The following is a 23,710-nucleotide window of genomic DNA, read 5'->3' as shown; positions in this document are numbered from 1 at the left end:
GGGCTCGCGGCAGTCCGTTGCAGTCCAGGTTCCTGAAGTTACATGACTCATGCATCTGAGCCGTGATGAACTGTTCCAGAATCATAGTGTTTGGGTTACTTACTCACAAACTGCAATCCGCCTTAAACAAAAGCACGCAAGTGGTAATTTCTCCTGTCATTTTCTTTAAAGCCCAATGGCGATGCGATAAGGATGGTGGTAGCAGGCTCTGAGTCAAGATGGTAGCTACTAGTCTGGACCTGCACATATGCGGCAGGTGTGTGATGGTCGCCTGCCTGAGAACACGTGACTACTCGAGCATCCGGTCCTGCATCTGTGACTGGGCAGGCCTGTAGGATGACCGCTGCCCACCCTGAATGGGGAAGGCCCTAGAAAATGTGGGCTAAACATTGGAAGTCACACTTGAACTGCTTATAATGCGGACGACAACCAAAGAAGAATGAAATGATAATGACCATAGGAATGTGGAATGTAGGGACCCTCCTGGACGTGAACAGTGACAGGCCAGAGTGAAGAACCGCTCTTATCAGGCATGAATTAGCTAGGCTAGATATAGATTTAACTGCCTTGAGTGACACTAGACTATCAGGTGAAGGACACGTCAGTGAGGCAAGTACAGGGTACACCATCTTCTGGAAAGGAAAAGATGCAGGATAGCCACGCATCCATGATGTTGGATTTGCTGTAAAAACAAAAATAGTGAATGTACAACGACTCACATCTGTTTCAATTAATGAAAGGCTCATGACTCTTAGAATATCCTTCGGTTCAGACAGCTTCATCAGTTTCGTCTCTGCATATGCTCCTACCTACGTCAAATGCTGTACAGTGAAGTTAGCGCAGGTAAGATGCCGCGAGGTGCCCATCTTAAACGCTATAAGGATCAGTATTAGAAAAATCAGAAAATGTTGAACATCGATCCGAGTAACTGGTCCACCATAGCAGAAAATCGCAGTCGCTGGCGCTCAACTGCCTCAAATGCTCTTCAGAACTTTGAGCGGGAACGTCGAAGACTGGAGAATGATCAACGCCACAGACGTAGATTCCTCCAGGCCCAGCCACATCCTCCACCTTCCATCATTTGTAATTTATGTGGTGGAATGTTCCATGCTAGGACTGGACTAATAAGCCATCAATGACATTTCCACGCCTGAACCGTGACAAAGCAAATCTCACGAGAGAACTGAAAACTCGGATACGAGTATCAGCCTACGACATACGTGATCTTCAGCATTCTTCTATAGCACCACATTTCAAAAGCTTATATTCTCTTTATATCTAAACTGTTTATCTTCCGTGTTTCACTTCCATACATGGCTACAGCCCACACACTGACACTTAAATCATATTCGATGCGAACAAATTTCTCTTCTTGTCGTTACCAGTCAACATTTTTTATCATCTCTACTGTGCCCAAATAGCGAAATTCATCTACTACTTTGTCTCTCTTCATAACCTAATTTAGAGACGGGTAAAACCGACTGGCTAAAACCAATATCATTGTTTTAGTTCTGAATAACTGTTTTTTTTTTTTCTTTTTTTACGGATTGGTTGGTGCATGTCGCAAAAGGTGTTTTTATTTCTTTACTGATAACCGGATAAAGGAAGAAATATCAATTAGCCATAGCACTAGTGCTAACATTTTTCATTTATAAACACACTTTTTTAAAGAAAAATTCATAAAATTTGTATTGCTGTAAAATATTGATTTATTACAGAAAATGAGGAAAAGCGATAAGTACCATCTCAATAAAAATGCCGACAGAAACGAGGAACAAACAATGGCATAAGAACTGACAGGCATCGCTGAGACAATACTGTACCTGTTACGATGTGTCGTGGCACATTAGGCAGTACTCGTGTACACGCCGTGTGCGAGTCTTGCGGAGCCTGGCCTGTACGGTGGTTTCTCACTGACATCGTCAGACGGCAGTGGTCCTACAGAACGGCACCGTCCCTAGTCTGCAAGTACTTAACTAACAGCGGTGTCAATCAAGTACAATGCTCCATTTGCTTTCAAGACATTAAAACAAGGAGGAGCGACAACAAACTTGCAGTGGAGATAGAGAGCAGCTGATCTGTCGCATGTGTCTATATAATACGCCTTTATCTGCTTTTAGCCCTTGAAAACACAAATTAACACCAAAAATACTTCTTCAAGCTCAGTATTCATGCTATTCTAAATGACCAAGTACTGGAATGGTCTCCGATTACAATTTGATTTTTGTGCAGTGTTTCAAAAATTAAGTATCAATGGGAGTCACCTACTTACCACTGTTCGAGAAAAGCAGCGAATGGTGGACGAGCTTTCTTCTATTTGACTGACTTAATACTTTGATTCTGTGGATCTTGTAACTGAGGGAGTCAAAATAATTCAACGTTTCTTCGATTTCCTCGTTTACTATAGGTTCAAATGGCTCTCAGCAGTATGGGACTTAACATCTGAGGTCATCAGTACCCTAGAACTTAGAACTACCTAAACCTAACCAATCTAAGCACGTCACACACATCCATGCCCGAGGCAGGATTCGAACTGAAGCGCATAGAACCGCTCTGCCACAGCGGCGGGCGTCTAGTACAGGAAATAATAGAAGCAAAAGAAAAAAGCAAAATCGGTTACTTCAGAAACCAGTAATTTTGAGCGATTTTAATAGGCCAGTTATACTGGCGTTGCCTGCCGGCGGGGCCGAGCGGTTCTAGGCGCTACAGTCTGGAACCGCGCGAGATGCTATCCATTCCGTTCAACTGCTCTTCCAAGTCATTTGCTATCTCTGACAGAATAACAATGTCATCGGCAAACGTCCAAGCTTAGTTAGTAATACGTAATACAGTAACTTTGTCTCCGTCGTATTTGTCGCGAAGTTGGACTGCGAACTGCGCAGTGACAGTCGGGTGGCTCCGGGGCGGTTGGGAAATACGCCGAGTTTAGCTGCGGAGTGGAGAAGTCAAGGAGGGACGGAGGTGTGACGGAAACAGCGGGCGTTTGTCGCTGTCAGCCGGGGCGCGCGCCAAACAAGGCGGCAGGTAGCGCCGGCTGCTGGCAGGTGGACAGAGCGGCCGCTCTCTTTGCGCAACGGCCGCCACGTGCGCCGCCCCCGCATTCCGACGCCGCACCGCGGCTCACACGCTCTGCCCAGGAGGCCGCCGCTGCTGCGCGGTCAGCCGGCTGACGTAGGCCAGCTCCGCCCAACGTATAGTCCGAAAGTATGTATCGTGACAGCTGTTACTGCACATTAGTGTGTGCTCTGTGCGCAGCTTCGCCTCCGTGACCGCTCGAACATTCCTAGGGACACTTCCAATAAGGTAAACATTCTGGAAATTTGTGGTAAGTCCCTATGGGACCAAACTACTGAGGGCATCGGCCCCTAGGCTTACACACTACTTTTTAAAAAAAATTCTTCATTCAACTCATTACATTATACATATTAACCCACTACCTGACTGTATTAGTGGGTCCTATTTTCATACAGAAAAATGCAGTCTCTATTCTACACTACAGGTAATCTTAGTTATATTCTTACCGCTATGTGGTTCCTTATTCTACTTAATCTACGAAGAAACGTATGCTACCTGCAGCGTTACAGGTGTGCCAGTGCGCTATAAACCTGATGGATGTTGGCCTGGTCCACTGAGCTAATCCCAGTAGGCGTGCCCCTGGCTTGGGGCTGGCCAGTAACTTGGTTTCGCTGCAGTCTATCCTAAAAGCCTTATCCTATCTTCTACGTCTAACCTAATTTTACATCTAGTATCATAATTGATGCGTGGTCCTATCTGGTTATTGTACACCCTCCCCCCCTAGTCCAGAGCAAGGCGGATTCCAGCCGTGAAGAGGCTGGCCAAGTCCCGTTACACACTACAACTGTGTATTGTCATTAGCACAAGTTTGTTTAAGTTAGATTAAGTAGTTACACACTACTTAATCTAACTTAAACAAACTTACGCTAATGACAACACACACACTCATGGCCGAGGGAGGACTCGAACCTCCTATGGGTGGAGTCGCGCGAACCGCCCAGACCGCGCGGCTACCCCGCGTGCTTCCAGTGTGGTATCTGAATGTCTGTGGACCAATGGCAACTCATTGTTCCTCATGAGGCGGAACCAGAAAGCGTAGTGAAGTCAGACGCTGTTGTCTAGACTGAAGTCCACCTTGTAACTCAGCCCAAATGTGTTTCATTGGACTCGGGTGGGGACTAGGAATGGCAGTTATCGCTGAAACAACCAGTTTTCGGTTGCATCGCATTTTTCGACGCCAATTAACCTGAGCGCTAAAACCGCACAAAATAACCGGTTTCTCAAATAACCGATTATCGGTTTCCTTATTCGTATTATTTCCTGTAATAAACGCACAAGTACAACAAAGACTGATAAATTTTTACTCCGTCAGTTTCAAGACACACAGTATCAAAGTATTTAACAGGCCAATTACAAAACATTAGTCCCTCTACCGTTTCATTTTTTTCTTGGGAAGTCATAAGTGGTTGAATACTACAAGACATCACCAGTATTCTCCTACTGTTTCGGATTTTTTGCTACTCTGCTCAAAAATCTTCTAATCGAGGATCGTACCACTGAAAGGGAATTACGAATAGTTAGCCGTAAAGGGTTAAAGCTGAGGCTGGAGAGGCCTATTTTTTGTCTAAGTTTGTCAGTTTTCAAGGACTACAAGCAGATAAAGGCATACATTGCAGACAGAGGCAAGAGACGATCTACTCTCTTCTTTTATTGTAAACTATGAATGAAATATTAAGTTTTAAATTTTCTCACTATATGATGTCGCAAGTTTGTTGCGACTCCTCCCATTCTTAATCTTTTGAAGGAAATGGAGCATTGTACATCACTGATACGGCACTTTGCAAAATACTTGCAGTGTAGGACAGTAGCCTTTCTGTAATACAACTAATTTCCTACACCAGCAGGGAGAAATTATCACATACATCAAGTTTCGCACATTGCATGTGTATGCGTATCATCCAGTAGGCCACGCCATATGGTAACAGGTACATTATTGCCTCACCAATTCTTATGCCTTCTGTTTGTTGCTCGTTTCTGTCGGCAGTGTAATCAAAATAGCACTGCCCACGTGAATGTATGCTTTCCCGGCGTATACAGCTGGCGAAGAGTTCTCGGGCTTCCAGCCGGGTGGCGGTGTCTTCAAACTGCGACGTTTCGACGAGTGACATACTCATCATCTTCTGGCGAAGTGCCGAGACTTTGCGGATGCCGGTCCCTTTATACCTGCGGTGTGCCCCCCACCACCTGGCCGCGGGAGGCTGGGTCCAGCGGAGCCGGCGGGCGGGGTGGAGGGGGAAGCGGGTGCGCCGTTCGTGTCTCCGTCAGAGCATTCTGATCGCGTCTCGTGAGCTGGACGGTTCTTGCTGCGTTCCTGGCGTATTGCGGCTAATGCTGGATTCCAGGCCGCGCTCAGTTGATATCGTCCCTGTTCACAAGATACTCGTGGACCCGTATTTCTATTGATTCTTTAATGACGCTATCCCAATAGCTTCCAGCTCGGCACAGCACTCTGATGTTTTCGAAATCAAAGGTGTGGTTTTCTTTGATGCTATGTTCAGCTACTGCAGATTTCTCTATCTGTCCAAGTCGAACATGCCTGATGTGTTCCTCGCACCTTTTAGAGATGCAGCGCTGCGTTTGACCAATGTACTGCACACCACATTCGCAGGCAATGCTGTATATACCAGGTGTGTTTAGTTTGAGTGGGTTTTTAGCTGAGCCCAGCAGCTCTTTCGTCTTCGGCGGTGGTCGGAAGACGGTATTTATGTTTAATTTTCTTAATAGCCTCCCGATTTTGGCTGATGTGGGCCCCAAATATGGAAGAAAGGCGAGTCTCTTGTTCACTTCCTCTTCCTCTTCCTGAAATTTGTCAGCCTGTCTCCTGTCTCCTCTTGAAGGCCCTGCCAACTGAGCGCGGCCTGGAATCCAGCATTAGCCGCAATACGCCAGGAACGGAACGCAACGCAACGCAACAAGAACCGTCCAGCTCACGAGACGCGATCAGAATGCTCTGACGGAGACACGAACGGCGCACCCGCTTCCCCTTCCACCCCGCCCGCCGGCTCCACTGGACCCAGCCTCCCGCGGCCAGGTGGTGGGGGGCACACCGCAGGTATAAAGGGACCGGCATTCGCAAAGTCTCGGCACTTCGCCAGAAGATGACGAGTATGTCACTCGTCGAAACGTCGCAGTTTGAAGACACCGCCACCCGGCTGGAAGCCCGAGAACTCTTCGCCAGCACTGACCACGTTTCCCAGAATACTCCAAAGCAACGGAAATTCTACCATTAAAAAAGTAAAAATAAAAATAAACAGTTGTTATAACTAAGACCAAACAAATACAGACAAATACTGGTCATTCATAACTAAAACATCGGTAGGCAGTCGCTTTTCCTCACCCATAGTGGGGACTTGTGGCAGGCCATTACATTTCAGGAATGTTATTGTTCACAAACCATTGCCTCACACACACTATTTTATGACAGGCTGCCTTTTCTTGGTGATCGAAACAGTGACCGTTTCCGAAGTGTTGTTCTACTGGAAGCAGTGCAGAGCGTCTGCATATCCTTCCACATTGGGCGTTTTCTTAAGCGCAGTTAAGGAAACCACGCACTGATTAGGAAAAATGCTCGTACACTGTAACATCATCCCCTCTTGAGTTCACTGTTGTAACTACAGATGATAGCAAATAAAAGTCTCCAGGCATTCACCAAAACTAAACCCTTCCATCGGACTACCACAGGGAATGGGGTAATGCATCATTCCAAATGACTCGTTTGCATCCGTTCACTGCATACCAGGTGTAGAAGTATGAAACCGGAATTTCCCTGTAGATGGCGCTAGCCGTCAGTGTAGGGCCCGTGAGACCGCGTCTACACCGCCGTCTGCTTCCTGTAACGGCTGACGACGAATGTCAACACACAGTAACCCAAGATCCATACATCGGTATCTGTTTCAAACGCGCAAATATGTCGCGTTCTGTGCCTACGATCTACGATTAGCGGACGGCGTTGGTTTTCTGTTAGCATTTCAATAAAACTGCTGCAGAATCGCATCGAATGGTTGTCGAAGCTTGCGGCGAACATGCTCTTGGGAAAACATAGTGTTTCGGGTGGTATAAAAAATTGATGTGAGAAACGACGAGCGCGGAAAAAAATCAAACAAGTTCAAAGACAACGAATTGCAGGCCTTATTGGATGAAGATGGTACTCAAACTGAACAGGGACTCGCGGAACGATTGAATCTGACGGAGAAAGCCGTTTTTCTGCTGTTGAAAGCTATAGGAAAGGTACAGAAAGTGGGAAAATGGGTTGTGCATGAACTGAGTAAAAGACAGGAGGAAAATCGAAAGATCCCTTATGAAATGTTGCTCGCCAGATACGAAAGAAAGTCATTTGGTCATCGAATAGTGTCACGTGACGAAAAAGGGATATATCTTGAGAACCGTAAGCGTCGTAAATCATGGTCGCTTTGAAAAGAAGACAATGCTCTTTGGTGGGATTAGAAGGGTGTCATCTTTTATGTGCTGCTAAAACCTGGTGAAACCGTTAACACTGATCGCTGCGAACAGCAAATGATCGATTTAAATGGAGCATTACGTGAAAAACGACCGGAATATGGAAAAAAGGCAACACAAACTCATATCGCTCCCTGATAACGCACCCTCGCACACAGCAAAACTGGTCAGGCAAACGACCGAGGCGTTCTGTTGGGAAATACTTGGACATACGGCTTATTCTCCAGAGTTGGCTCTGTCCGTAATCATCTATTTGCATCACGGGGACAGGCTGTCTCTGAACAACGCTTCAATTCTTACGAAAATTTACGAAAATGACTCGCTGACTGGTTCGCTTCAAAAGAACAACTGCTTTTTTTTTTTTTTTTTTTGAGAGTGGCATTCATAGTCAGTCGGAGAGGTGGGAGAAATGTATAAACCGCAATGGAGGTTATTTTGAATGAAACATTGCTCATCAGTTTCAAACGACAGACGTAACTATTGCAAACCACGTTCTGGTTTCGTACTTCTACACCTGGTGGTCACTTCGCTCTTCACACCATTTCGAGCATCGCCTAGCAACGACTACAGAACTGTGCGGCATTTGAGGAGCTGGTCGTCCGTTGCATCCCAACCTTTTTAAGTCCACACAAAGTCGCTGCGCTGGATTGACTGCTGGCAGCACTTTGTACTTGACGAGTGGCTCCCTCCGCCGGCTCCAGGCGACCCTCCGCAATGCTTGACGGTCCCCGTCCGTCAGTACACGTGGTACACCTGGGCTTGCTTCAGCTGCGGTTGTTACTTCCCGTTTCCACTTAAGATCATAACGAGCAGCCGACTTGGGCAACTTTACGTCGGTACATGTCGCTCGTAGCAAACCACAGACTAGACGTTCGAAGTGAGCTCTTCTGTCCGATCCGTTCTGCTGCCAATGCTTCTGTACTGAGAACACTATAGTCCCCTCCTTCTTTTATATTGCTGGGTGCGCTTCACCTCGTCAATTCCGCTTTACGCAGGACTGTCTGGATACTTCTCATGATGTAGTGTACATCCGGAACCAGTAAAAGTATTAAAAGTATCGAGGAGTGGCACTTGCTAATTTTTAGTGGATATCTGGCGACTCTTATGACACCCGCAGTGTTGGTACATGTCTGAGCTCCGCACACATTACGGAAAGGAACTGCCAGTAGAGACAAGCGATAATGGCGCAGCACACCGCTGAACTGTACAATCTTGAAGTAACTCGTTTTCAGCATTTGAAGGGGAACAGTGGCGCTAAAATGTGTGCCGAATCGGCAGTATTAAGTGAGCGGCAATAACGGAAATCGCGCTATCCCCAGTACTCGCAAGGTGGCCTACGTACATGCCGTGCTCAAGGACCGTCATATTACAAACGAGGCGACGACAGAAAAACGATAAATCAGTCACGGACCAAACAGCTTGCGGGGATACAGACGGGTGACGTCTTCAAAAGCCTCCGATATTTTAGCTGAACAACAAGGCAAGAACGCAAGAAGAGAGCGCTGTACTAGAAGATTTAAACCCCTCTTACGAGAAGCAAATCGTCTCCGTCGTCATACTGAAGGAAACACTGTAGGGACCTAAAACAAAACGCTCTTCGTCCCTGTTTGACCAACACAGGAAGTTTTAACTGTTACATGAGCACCTAATGTTGACATCACTTTAGGAACTCGGTTTTATTACGTCTATTGCAGGGATTGCTGTCGAATGGCCCTTGTATTTCAGTAAGGTTTGTGTGGTCTCCTCACTCGCATTCCTCTGTCTGATGCATTGCAGTTAATAGAGATTAACTTAGTTAATTCTTCATCAGACCTATTTCGACACGTTTTCAAATCAACATTAAAACAGTTCTAATCGACACTTTTGTTGTTTAGCCTCATGGCAGTGAGAATTTGCACAGTTTTATAGAAAATCTGAATTCAGTCCACTGCAATCTTTACTTTACGATAGGAGCGGAAATGGAAGGTCGCCTTTCTTTCTACGAGGTGTCAGACAGCAGGTAGGTACGTTGGAAGATGACGCTCATAGCAAACCATCTCCCACTGATTTCTATCCTCAGGCTCACAGTTGTCATACCCAGCTCAGCGTAAAGCTACAATTCGTACGTTGGTTCACAAGGCCAACACCTTCACAGACGCCGAAAGTTTTTCAGCTGAGTGAGTTACCCCACCTCAAAGTCACCTTTCACCGGAGTGGTTATAGTGAGACACAAACGACACATGCCTCGTGCTTCGAAAATAGCGAGGTGATATGTAAGTCCATGGCCTTTCTGCCTTACGCAGAACAAATTTCAAGAAGACCGCTCATATCCTGGCTTTTCGACCACCATCAAAGATTAGTGACCTTTCATTGATGATCTTGGTTTGCTATTCGTAACACGGGTGTTTGCTGTACCCCATGCAGCCGTCGCATGTTGTGCAATGCTCATATCATCAGAAGAGCCGAGGACCAGCGTAAGTGTCACACACGCTTACAACAGTCCACCAAATCTGCTATTGCAGAACATTATCTTGGTACTAGTCTTCCTATGGAATATAACAACACAGATACTCTGACGTGGACGTTCACCTGTTGGGATACTGTTATCAAGAATCCAACCGCTCGTTCTAGAGGAGATCCGTACATAAAGACTGGAAAATGCACAGATCACACAAGAAAGGAAACACGAGTAATGCGCTGAATTCCGGCCCCTTATCACTGACGTCGATTTCCAGTAGGATTTTGGAACATATATAGTGTTGGAACAAAACGAGTTATCTTGAAGAAAACGGTTTATTGCCGCATAGGCACCACGGATTCAGAAATTAGCTCTTTATTCTTGTGAAGTAATGAGTGCTATCGACAGGGGTTCTCTGATTGTATCCATACTTCTAGACTTTCAGAACGCTTTCGATACCATTCCTCACAAGCGGCTTCTACTCAAATTGCTTGGCTCTAGACTATCTTCTTAGTTTTGCAACTGGATTGGTGACTTCGTGTTAGAAACACTGCGGTCTGTAGTAGTTGACGGAAAGTCATTGAGAAAAGCAGGAGTGATACTTGGCGTTCCACGACAAAAAGTTGTGAGGCTTCTGCTGTTCCTAATCTATACAAACGGTTTAGGAGACAATCTGAGCAGACCTCTTATACTATTTGCAGATTATGCTGTCAGTTACCGGCTAGTAAAGTAATGAGGAGATCAAAAACAATTGCAAATGATTTCGACAGGGTATCTACTCGTATATGGTGCGAAAAGTGTCCACTGACAGTAAATAATGAAAAATGTGACGCCATCCGCCTGAGCGCATTTGAAACTTCCTGGCAGATTAAAACTGTGTGCCGGACCGAGACTCGAACTTGGGACCTTTGCCTTTCGCGGGCAAGCGCTCTACCGACTGAGCTACCGAAGCACGACTCACGGCCTGTCCTCACAGCTACAATTCAGCCAGTACCTCGTCTCCTACCTTCCAAACTTCACAGAAGCTCTTCTGCGAACCTAGCAGAACTAGCACTCATGAAGGAAAGTAGAAGGAAGTCATATCATCGCACACTCCGCTGCAGAGTGAAAATCTCATTCTGAGTGCATTTGTTCCTTGAAAGTGGCGGGGCGTTCACCTGTGGGAGCGTCATGCCGCCTCCAGCACCTTTTTCCTCTTCCAGCCCTAACCGACCAGAGTGTGTAACGTCACGTTGCTATAATTTTTACTGACAAGTACCATTATTACGTCAGTTCCAATACCTGTAATTTCTTTAGGTTTTAAGAAGTTATCTTACTTATATGACGACAGCATTTTGCTCGTAAATCTTTTTATCTGTTTTGGCTTTTCGGATGAAGATACCCTAATCGCTGTCGACATCTGGTCGAGCTAAATCTTGTTGCAACCGATTGGCTGATTATACAAGTCACACTCGTGAAAATATCGATGGTTGTCAAAAGCGTCACCTGGCTGCGTACACATGAGTTGTTTGAACATTTGACATGCCGAGAGAAACTCATGTTTACAGCCATGGATCGGTTTTCAACAACTGGCACGTTTTCGACAAGACGAGGTTCGGCAACCTCCGTGAACCGTGTCTGCCACGGACACTCAAAACGCCCATCGAATGAGGCAGCAGCGAAAAAACCTGGTAGCCGTATCAGAACAGTCCAGGCACCAGGCCCAACGTGGTGAAGTGCGATGCCGCGGTCTGGCGCTAATGTTAAACTTGCAGGGGAAACAGTCACTGGACAATACTGCTGGAATCTCCTGGCGAGGCTGAAGTGGGCTGTCGAGAAGAAACGCCGCGATAGAGGATCCACTGTGCAACATATCCCCTTTTGTCTGTTTCGCATTTCAAGTTCAAATGGCTCTGAGCACCACTGAGGTCATCAGTCCCCTAGAACTTAGCACTACTTAAACCTAACTAACCAAAGGTTGTCACACACATCCATGCCCGAGGCAGGATTCGAACCTGCGACCGTCGCGGTCGCGAGGCTCCAGACTGTAGCGCCTAGAATCGCTCGGCCAATCCGGCCGGCTCATTTCAAGTACTATTTTTATGTGCATAATGATGTCAGTAGCTACTATGGTGCCCATGAGGTAATACGGCAGTGTCTTTAGTAATATTTATCTCTGCAGGGCGCCTGTGTCCGCCCATTGTGCGAAATGAAGACGAAATGTTTCAGCTCTTTGGTTATTAAAAACAAAATTAGACATTCTGATGTCTGGCCTTGGTGGCATCTACAGCACTTGAAAATAAAACGTCAAGTCTGTATAACTAGACAACGTCCTTTGGTCTATTTGCCGGCCGGAGTGGCCGAGCGGTTCTAGGCGCTAAAGTCTGGAACCGCGCGACCGCTACGGTCGCAGGTTCGAACCCTGCCTCGGGCATGGATGTGTGTGATGTCCTTAGGTTAGTTAGGTTTAAGTAGTTCTAAGTTCTAGGGGACTGATGACCTCAGAAGTTAAGTCCCATAGTGCTCAGAGCCATTTGAACCATTTTTTTTTTGTCTATTTATTTATTTTAGTTCCCATCCTGAGAATTACCTTTTGTAAGAAATTTCATTCCAGACTCCAGAGATCAGCAGCATTACTTATCGACGGCAGATGCAGTTACAGGCAACATAAAAAGAAGTAAAATTCTTAGCTTTATGGCTTACACTGACCAGCCACACCGAGCGTATCATAGTATTTACCGTCCCATAGTCACTATCTTCTTCTGATTAACTGTCATGGCAAGTACTACTATGAAATCAATTAAGACAATTTCATAAGTTTCAATTAACGTTGAAATATCGCTGACGAAAGCCAGAAAACCCTCTACCACACTGCTTACTCTCACCTCACTGTCTACAAATCTCCGATACCAAGAGACCGCCACATCGTCTCAAGTGCATAGCACATCGATGCCCCAAATGATCACAAACATTCCTGGACAAATTTATTTGAAAGCATCACTCCACTTTTAACAGATTCAGGTTAACGCAGAGTACTTAATCTCAACATGTATACCTACGGTGCTATCTTATGACTATCTTTCCTCTAATGTTAGTCTGGCATGGGCGAAGCAACACTCCAGCACACTCACATGCATTCTTATGAGCTAGTGAATACAAGTATATGCATAACTACATAGGTATAAAAACATGCCATATAGTTAACTGCAATGATAATTGTCGGAATTTTAAGTCTGTACTATGAGGTCAAATAGATTAACTACGTCTGATGTAGTGTTGCACAAATTACAGGTGAACAGACGTCTATGACTGCTCCCTGCCGCCGTTGGATAAGCAGCTGCCAGCAGCAAGTCGTATACTCCTAGCTAGCTCACTCATTTGTTACATAGTTTAATTCTTAATTTCTTTGCGTGTTTTTGGTACTTGCATTGTTTAATTCATAAACTTCGGGTGTATTATAGTATTTGAGAGTTGTAGCATCGCGTTTTAGTACCGGAATAGTGTAAATTCGCGTAGTCGTCTGCCTTCTGTTTTTGTTTTGAACGACCAGTGTCGGTTGGTCACAGCCAGTGTGCTCCCTGCCGCCGTTGGATAAGCAGCTGCCAGCAGAAAGTCGTATACTCCCAGCTCACTCACTTGTTACATAATTTAATTCTTAATTTCTTTGCGTGTTTTTCGTACTTGCATTGTTTAATTCATAAACTTCGGGTGTATTATAGTATTTGAGAGTTGTAGCATCGCGTTTTAGTACCGGAATAGTGTAAATTCGCGTAGTCGTCTGCCTTCTGTTTTTGTTTTGAACGACCAGTGTCGGTTGGTCACAGCCAGTGTGCTCCCTGCCGCCGTTGGATAAGCAGCTGCCAGCAGAAAGTCGTATACTCCCAGCTCACTCACTTGTTACATAATTTAATTCTTAATTTCTTTGCGTGTTTTTGGTACTTGCATTGTTTAATTCATAAATTTCGGGCGTATTATAGTATTTAGAGTTGTAGCATCGCGTTTTAGTACCTGAACAGTGTAAAATCGCGTAGTCTCCCTCCGCCGCCAAGCAGTGTGTCAGCAGTGCGCAAGTAGCAGCATTACTGCATTTACTAGGCAGTCCTGTATTTTAATAACCGTTTAAACTTTGTGTCGATTTGTTTGTGCTCTCTGTAGATTAATTCAGACGTTCTTTGCACAACAGTTTTTAGCATGGATAGGGACTGCAACTGCTGTGTTCGGATGCAGGCTGAGTTGGCATCCCTTCGCTCCCAGCTTCAGGCAGTGTTGGCTTCGGTCACACAGCTTGAGGCTGTTGCCAATGGGCATCACTGTGGGGGGCCGGATGGGGGTTTGTCGGGGACGGCCAGCTCGTCCCACGCATCCCCCGATCGGACTACGACTGTGGCTGCCCGGGATACTGCCCACATTGAGGCTGATCCCTCACCTGTGGTAGAGTGGGAGGTCGTCTCGAGGTGTGGCAGGGGGCGAAAGACATTCCCGAGGGCTGAACGGAAGGCCTCTTCAGTTTGCTGACGAACCGGTTTCAGGCTCTGTCTCCGGCTGATACTGATCTTCGGCCGGAGATGGCTGCTTGTCCTGTTCCAGAGGTTGCCCCTCAGTCTGCAAGATCCGGGCAGTCGCAGAGAGTGGGCTTACTGGTAGTTGAGAGCTCCAACGTCAGGCGCGTAATGGGGCCCCTTAGGGATATGGCAGCAAGAGAGGGGAAGAAAACCAATGCGCACTCCGTGTGCATACCGGGGGGAGTCATTCCAGATGTGGAAAGTGTCCTTCCGGATGCCATGAAGGGTACAGGGTGCAGCCATCTGCAGGTGGTCGCTCATGTCGGCACCAATGATATGTGTCGCTATGGATCGGAGGAAATCCTCTCTGGCTTCCAGCGGCTATCTGATTTGATGAAGACTGCCAGTCTCGCTAGCGGGATGAAAGCGGAGCTCACCATTTGCAGCATCGTCGACAGGACTGACTGCGGATCTTTGGTACAGAGCCGAGTGGAGGGTCTGAATCAGAGGCTGAGACGGTTCTGCGACTATGGGGGCTGCAGATTCCTCGACTTGCGCCATAGGGTGGTGGGGTTTCGGCTTCCGCTGGATAGGTCAGGAGTCCACTACACGCAGCAAGCGGCTACACGGGTAGCAGGGGTTGCGTGGCGTGGACTGGGCGGTTTTTTAGGTTAGATGGCCTCGGGCAAGTACAGAAAGGGCAACAGCCTCAAAGGGTGCGGGACAAAGTCAGGACATGCGGGGACCAAGCAGCAATCGGTATTGTAATTGTAAACTGTCGATGCTGCATTGGTAAAGTACCGGAACTTCAAGCGCTGATAGAAAGCACCGAAGCTGAAATCGTTATAGGTACAGAAAGCTGGCTGAAGCCAGAGATAAATTCAGCCGAAATTTTTACAAAGGCACAGACAGTGTTTAGAAAGGATAGACTGCATGCAACCGGTGGTGCGTGTTTGTCGCTGTTAGTAGTAGTTTATCTTGTAGTGAAATAGAAGTGGATAGTTCCTGTGAATTATTGTGGGTGGAGGTTACACTCAATAACCGAGCTAGGTTGATAATTGGCTCCTTTTACCGACCTCCCAACTCAGCAGCATTAGTGGCAGAACAACTGAGAGAAAATTTGGGATACATTTCACACAAATTTTCTCAGCATATTATAGTCTTAGGTGATTTCAATTTACCAGATATAGACTGGGACACTCAGATGTTAAGAACGGGTGGTAGGGACAGAGCATCGAGTGACATTATACTGAGTGCACTATCCGAAAATTACCTCGAGCAATTAAACATTGAACCGACTCCTGGAGATAACTTCTTGGACCTACTGATAACAAACAGACCCGAACTTTTCGACTCTGTAAGTGCAGAACAGGGAATCAGTGATCACAAGGCCGTTGCAGCATCCCTGAATATGGAATTTAATAGGAATATAAAAAAAGGGAGGAAGGTTTATCTGTTTAGCAAGAGTAATAGAAGGCAGATTTCAGACTACCTAAGAGATCAAAACGAAAATTTCTGTTCCGACACTGACAATGTTGAGTGTTTATGGAAAAAGTTGAAGGCAATCGTAAAATGCGTTTTAGACAGGTACGTGCCGAGTAAAACTGTGAGGGACGGGAAAAACCCAGCGTGGTTCAACAACAAAGTTAGAAAACTACTGCGAAAGCAAAGAGAGCTTCACTCCAAGTTTAAACGCAGCCTCTCAGACAAACAGAACCTAAACGATGTCAAAGTTAGCGTAAGGAGGGCTATGCGTGAAGCGTTCAGTGAATTCGAAAGTAAAATTCTGTGTACCGACTTGACAGAAAATCCTAGGAAGTTCTGGTCTTACGTTAAATCAGTAAGTGGCTCGAAACAGCATATCCAGACACTCCGGGATGATGACGGCATTGAAACAGAGGATGACACGCGTAAAGCTGAAATACTAAACACCATTTTCCAAAGCTGTTTCACGGAGGAAGACCGCATTGCAGTTCCTCCTCTAAATCCTCGCACAAACGAAAAAATGGCTGACATCGAAATAAGTGTCCAAGGAATAGAAAAGCAACTGGAATCACTCAACAGAGGAGTCCACTGGACCTGGCGGGATACCAATTCGATTCTACACTGAGTACGCGAAAGAACTTGCCCCCCTTCTAACAGCCGTGTACCGCAGGTCTCTAGAGGAACAGAAGGTTTCAAATGATTGGAAAAGAGCACAGGTAGTCCCAGTCTTCAAGAAGGGTCGTCGAGCAGATGCGCAAAACTATAGACCTATATCTCTGACATCGATCTGTTGTAGAATTTTAGAACATGTTTTTTGCTCGAGTATCATGTCGTTTTTGGAAACCCAGAATCTACTCTGTAGGAATCAACATGGATTCCGGAAACAGCGATCGTGTGAGACCCAACTCGCTTTATTTGTTCATGAGACCCAGAAAATATTAGATACAGGCTCCCAGGTAGATGCTATTTTCCTTGACTTCCGGAAGGCGTTCGATACAGTGCCGCACTGTCGCCTGATAAAGTAAGAGCCTACGGAATATCAGACCAGCTGTGTGGCTGGATTGAAGAGTTTTTAGCAAACAGAACGCAGCATGTTGTTATCAATGGAGAGACGTCTACAGACGTTAAAGTAACCTCTGGCGTGCCACAGGGGAGTGTTATGGGACCATTGCTTTTCACAATATATATAAATGACCTAGTAGATAGTGTCGGAAGTTCAATGCGGCCTTTCGCGGATGATGCTGTAGCATACAGAGAAGTTGCAGCATTAGAAAATTGTAGCGAAATGCAGGAAGATCTGCAGCGGATAGGCACTTGGTGCAGGGAGTGGCAACTGACCCTTAACATAGACAAATGTAATGTATTGCGAATACATAGAAAGAAGGATCCTTTATTGTACGATTATATGATAGCGGAACAAACACTGGTAGCAGTTACTTCTGTAAAATATCTGCGAGTTTGCGTGCGAAACGATTTGAAGTGGAATGATCATATAAAATTAACTGTTGGTAAGGCGGGTACCAGGTTGAGATTCATTGGGAGAGTCCTTAGAAAATGTAGTCCATCAACAAAGGAGGTGGCTTACAAAACACTCGCTCGACCTATACTTGAGTATTGCTCATCAAGGTGGGATCCGTACCAGATCGGGTTGACGGAGGAGATAGAGAAGATCCAAAGAAGAGCGGCGCGTTTCGTCACAGGGTTATTTGGTAACCGTGATAGCGTTACGAAGTTGTTTAGCAAACTCAAGTGGCAGACTCTGCAAGAGAGGCGCTCTGCATTGCGGTGTAGCTTGCTCGCCAGGTTTCGAGAGGGTGCGTTTCTGGATGAGGTATCGAATATATCGCTTCCCCCTATTTATACGTCCCGAGGAGATCACGAATGTAAAATTAGAGAGATTCGAGCGCGCACGGAGGCTTTCAGACAGTCGTTCTTCCCGCGAACCATACGCGACTGGAACAGAAAAGGGAAGTAATGACAGTGGCACGTAAAGTGCCCTCCGCCACACAACGTTGGGTGGCTTGCGGAGTATAAATGTAGATGAATAGTCTTATAAACAATACCATGACCTCTTCACGTGAAACTGATGTGAAGGGCCTCTAAATACTGTCTACAGAGGAGAACCATTAACTGCTCCAGGCCGGCCTTTGTGGCCGTGCGGTTCTAGGCGCTTCAGTCTGGAACCGCGCGACTGCTACGGTCGCAGGTTCTAATCCTGCCTCGGGCATGGATGTGTGGGATGTCCTTAGGTTAGTTAGGTTTAAGTAGTTCTAAGTTCTAGGGGATTGATGACCACAGTTGTTAAGTCCCATAGTGCTCAGAGCCAACTGTTCCATAGCTGGAAATCTAAATTTAACACGAAAGATTAAGTGTAAACGTCTGTGCGTTTGTTACTTTTGCTTTTGGCAATGTTTTTGCCGTTACCGGCAAGCGACCCGTCTCCTCGCCACATAGCAGAGCTGCCATTAGCAGTGCACACCGTTTGCCTTTGGTGGGGAGGCTTGCGTGCCTCAGCGATACAGACAGCCGTACCGTAGGTGCAACCACAGCGGAAGAGTACCTGTTTTGAGAGGCCAGACAAACGTGTGGTTCCTGAAGACGGCAGCAGCATTTTCAGTATTTACAGGGGCAACAGTCTATATGTATGACTGATCTGACCTTGTAACATCAACGAAAACGGCCTTGCTGTGCTGGTACTGCTGATAGCTGAAAGAAAGGCAAACTACAGTCGTAATTTTTCCCGAGGGCATGAAGCTCTACTGTACGATTAAATAATGGTGACATCTTCTTGGGTAAAATATTTTTGAGGTAAAATTGTCCCTAGTTCGGATCTCCGGGTGGGGACTACTACCCATCGCACCCACCTCGGATTCTGTGGTAAGATGGCTCAGTGGATAGCCCGTCAAAAACTGAACATAGATAAAACATGAAAAGAGAAGAAGGTGTACTAAACGATGAAAAAAATCAAAATAGAAACAGCGACGTTCGGATACCAGGATGTGGGATAAAGAGCAGCCTGAGACAGCAGCGCCGTCGTGGCTGAGTGGTCAGGGTGTTTGGCTGCTAGACCTGCGAGCCGCGACCAAAGCCCTCTCGCGCCCCTTTTTTCTCACGCAACATTATGAACTGCTCGTTCGGTCACTGAAATATTTGTTCTCTTTCTGTAGTATTGGCCGTTGACATACTACATATCTGTTATAGAATGTGAGTCATATGCTAAGAATACGTCGCCGTCGGAAGTAAATGTGAAGAATAGTGAGAGCAGGTGAGATACCACATAAGCGTCTGACAGAAATGAAAACACCAAATAAACTGGTGTTAACTACGTTGCAACAAAGGAACACAAGAGTCAGGACTTACAAAACGGAACGCAACTTCGAAAACGTCGAAAACATATGTTTTCTCAGAGCAAAGAGAAACTGAGTGATTGTGAAACTGATGCGTCCATTTGTTGCAGCTTGTGTCACAAACTATTGTGTTTTCATCATTTCCTTGGGAGTGATCACATTCAGATTCATACGAACACCGTAACCGGGCAAGGAGGCATATCTCACACACCAGTAGTACAAATTAGGTGCGTCGATAAGAGATTCCTATTATATAACACACCTACTGTTACCAGTACCGTGTATGACACATCACTCGTATTTCCCTGTGGAGGTTTCGGTTGACTTGACGGCTTGTCATCAAACGCTTGCGGTTCCATTCGAAAGCCACTTGTTTTTAACTGCTAATAAAATATGTGTGCAGAATCAATTGTCATTATAGGTCCCTATCTTACACTTCGCTGTCGCAAACGGACGTTAATCCACGACACAGACACAGAAAAGCGAACAGCGGAAAGAAAAGCGGCACGAGGGAATTTTGAACACGTCTCGTCCGCATAGCGGTGCAATACCGCAACCACTTAACCACGACGCCATGGCTATGCCCGGCTGCCCTCTATTGCACTTGTTGTTCTTGGGCCGTTCACTGTTTCTATTTTGCTTTTTCTTTTTCACAGCGCAGTGGACATTCTCCCCGTTTTCATGGCTGGCCTGTGTTCAGCTTTTAACGGCGATCCACTAGGCCCCCTTCCCACCCACTAAATATCAGTGGGGTGCGATGGGGAGTTTCCCCTTGTAACGCCGGAAATGCATATCCTCCTATTTCCATCTATTGTACTATACATTTTTCCTTATTTTGTTACCTGAAGATATGACATTTCTGTGTCTTTATATATTGTAATTGTTTTACAATTTGTATATATATATATATATATATATATATATATATATATATATATATATATTTATGCATTTATGTCTATGTATAATTGGTTTATTTTGTAAATATTATTTGTATTTTTACGCTGGGTCTTGCCTAGATAAAACTATGCCATCGAACGATTACATCGATAGGTCGTGTGGAGAACCAAAGTGTTTAGGATCTTGGGTAGTGTTAACTCGTGCCGCGTGAAGCGCGGGCAGAGCAGAGTCTGGCTGGAGTAGGGGAGTGGAGCAGGTGTGTTGACTGACACTCCCGCGAGGTCGATAAGTCATGGGGAGGTTACGCTCTGTCAGGAGGATGCCGTTATTAACAGAAACAAAACTGACGTTCTGCGGATCGGAGTGTGGAATGTCAGATGCCTTAAGTAGAAAATTTAAAAAGTGAAATGGGTTGGTTAAAGTTACATATAGTGTGAGTTAGTGAAGTTCTGTGACAGGAGGGACAGGACTTCTGATCACATGAATACAGAATTAAACAGGGGTAATTTCAGGAGTAGGTTTAATAATGAAGAAGAAAATAGAAACACGGATGAGCTATTATGAACAGGTTAGTGAACGCAATATTGTAGCTAAGACAGACACGAATCCCACACCCAAAACAGCAGTACATGTTGCCTGACAGTGATTGGCGAACCGTGACGGGGTCGCAAATTCCTGGGCGGAAGGCGAAAGTTGGTGCTGGCCCCAAGGCTGTACTCTTAGCCTCTGTAACAGGTCTGAGGCACTGCCCACTGCTGAAAGTACTTCTGAGCCAGCAAGGGCCCCCTCGCCTGTTGAAGCAGTGGCCGGTCTTCCTCAGTGTCTGGACAAGCGCAAAGGGTGGGATTGCTTGTCATTGGGAGTTCCAACATGGCAGCTAAGGACGGGAAGGAAGCCAATGCGAACTCCGTGTGCATACCTGGGGGAGTCATCCAAGATGTGAAAGGGTCCTTCCAGATCCCATGAAGGGTGCAGGGTGCTGCCAGCTGCAGGTGGTGGCTCATGTCGGCCCTAATGACGAGTGACGCTATGGATCGGAGGAGATTCTCTCTGGTTTCCGGCGGCTATCTGAGCTCGTGAAGACTGCCAGTCTTCCTGGCGAGATGAAGGCAGAGCTCACCATCTGCAGCATCGTCGACAGGACCGATTAAGGACCTTTGCTACAGAACCGAGTGGAGGGTCTGAATCAGAGGCTCAGACGGTTCTGAGACCGTGTAGGCTGCAGATTCCTCGACTTTCGTCATAGGGTGGTGGCGTTTCGGATTCTGCTAAATAGGACAGGTGTCCACTACACACACAGTAAATGGCTAAACGGGCAGCGGGGGTTGTGTGCCGTGGACTGGGCAAACTTTTAGGTTAGACAGTCTCGGGAAAGATCGAAAAGGGCTCCAGTCTCAAAGGGTACAGGGCAAATAAACGACGAGAATCGACCAAGCAACAGTCAGTATTGTAATTGTAAATCATCGTAGCAGTGTTGGAGAAGCACCAGAGATTAGAAGGAAGGTCAGCATTGGCCGTAATTTTGATTATTGGCAGCAAAATTACGGTTAACGCTGAATTTCCATCTAATTTCACGTATATAGTCGTTGTGCACACAGCACTCTCTGGAGTCGCCAGTCAATTAAGTACCAGAGCATTAAGCGCTGATAGAAAGCACTTAAACTGAAATTTTTATAGGGACAGAAAGCTGGCTAAAGCCGGAGATAAATTCTGCCGAAATTTTTACAGAGGCGCAAACCGTCTTCAGGAAGGCCAGATTATACAGGGTGTTGTGGTGTCACCGCTAGACACCACACTTGCTAGGTGGTAGCTTTTAAATCGGCCGCGGTCCGGTAGTATACGACAGAGCCGCGTGTCGCCACTATCAGTAATTGCAGACCGAGCGCCACCACACGGCAGGTCTAGAGAGACGTACTAGCACTCGCCCCAGTTGTACGGACGACTTAGCTAGCGATGCAACACTGACGAAGCCTTGTTTATTTGCAGTGAAGATAGTTAGAATAGCTTTCAGCTAAGTCAATGGCTACGACCTAGCAAGGTGCCATAGCAACTGATAGTTATCGTATGAAGCATGTCTCATCAAGAACGATGTATACAAATGATGGATTAAAGTTAAGTATTCCAGAAGCTACGTACTTTTCTTTATAGCATTCATTACGTATCCTGTTTCAGACCTCACGCCATCCTGCGTGAGATTATAGCGTGCATTTCGGCCTTCTCTAGCAATATAACAGATGTTACAAAAAGGTACCGCCAAATTCTCAGGAAACATTCCTCACACACAAATAAAGAAAAGATTTTATGTGGACATGTGTCCGGAAACGCTTAATTTCCATGTTAGAGCTCATTTTAGTTTCGTCAGTATGTACTGTACTTCCTCGATTCACCGCCAGTTGCCCCCATTGAAGGAAGGTAATGTTGACTTCGGTGCTTGTGTTGACATGCGACACATTGCTCTACAGTACTAGCATCAAGCACATCAGTACGTAGCATCAACAGGTGTTCATCACTAACGTGATTTTGCAGTCAGTGCAATGTTTATAAATGCGGAGTTGGCAGATGCCCATTTGATGTATGGGGTAGCACGGGGCAATAGCCGTGGCGCGGTACGTTTGTATCGAGACAGATTTCCAGAACGAAGGTGTTCCAACAGGAAGTCGTTCGAAGCAATTGATCGGCGTTTTAGGGAGCACGGAACAATCCAGCCTATGACTCGCGACTGGGGAAGACCTAGAACGACGAGGACACCTGCAATGGACGAGCCAATTCTTCGTGCAGTTGACGATAACCCTAATGTCAGAGAAGTTGCTGTTGTACAAGGTAACGTTGACCACGTCACTGTATGGAGAGTGTTACGGGAGAACCAGTTGTTTCCGTACCATGTACAGCGTGTGCAGGCACTATCAGCAGCTGATTGTCCTCCACGGGTACACTTCTGTGAATGGTTCATCCAAAAATGTGTCAATCCTCATTTCAGTGCAAATGTTCTCTTTACGGATGAGGCTTCATCCCAACGTGATCAAATTGTAAATTTTCACAATCAACATGTGTGGGCTGACGAGAATCCGTACGCAATTGTGCAATCACGTCATCAACACAGATTTTCTGTGAACGTTTGGGCAGGCATTGTTGGTGATGTCTTGATTGGGTCCCATGTTCTTCCACCTACGCTCAATGGAGCACGTTATCATCATTTCATACGGGATACTCTACCTGTGCTGCTAGAATTTGTGCCTTTACAAGTACGACACAACATGTGGATCATGCACGATGGAGCTCCTGCTCATTTCAGTCGAAGTGTTCGTACGCTTCTCAACAACAGATTAGGTGACCGATGGATTGGTAGAGGTGGACCAATTCCATGGCCTCCACGCTCTCCTGACCTCAACCCTCTTGACTTACATTTATGGGGGCATTTGAAAGCTCTTGTCTACGCAACCCCGGTACCAAATGTAGAGACTCTTCGTGCTCGTATTGTGGACGGCTGTGGTACAATACGCCGTTCTCCAGGGCTGCATCAGCGCATCAGG

This window comes from Schistocerca piceifrons, chromosome 8 (genome assembly GCF_021461385.2).
Source record: "Schistocerca piceifrons isolate TAMUIC-IGC-003096 chromosome 8, iqSchPice1.1, whole genome shotgun sequence".
Classification (NCBI taxonomy): domain Eukaryota; kingdom Metazoa; phylum Arthropoda; class Insecta; order Orthoptera; family Acrididae; genus Schistocerca; species Schistocerca piceifrons.
This window is presented reverse-complemented; position numbering follows the sequence as displayed.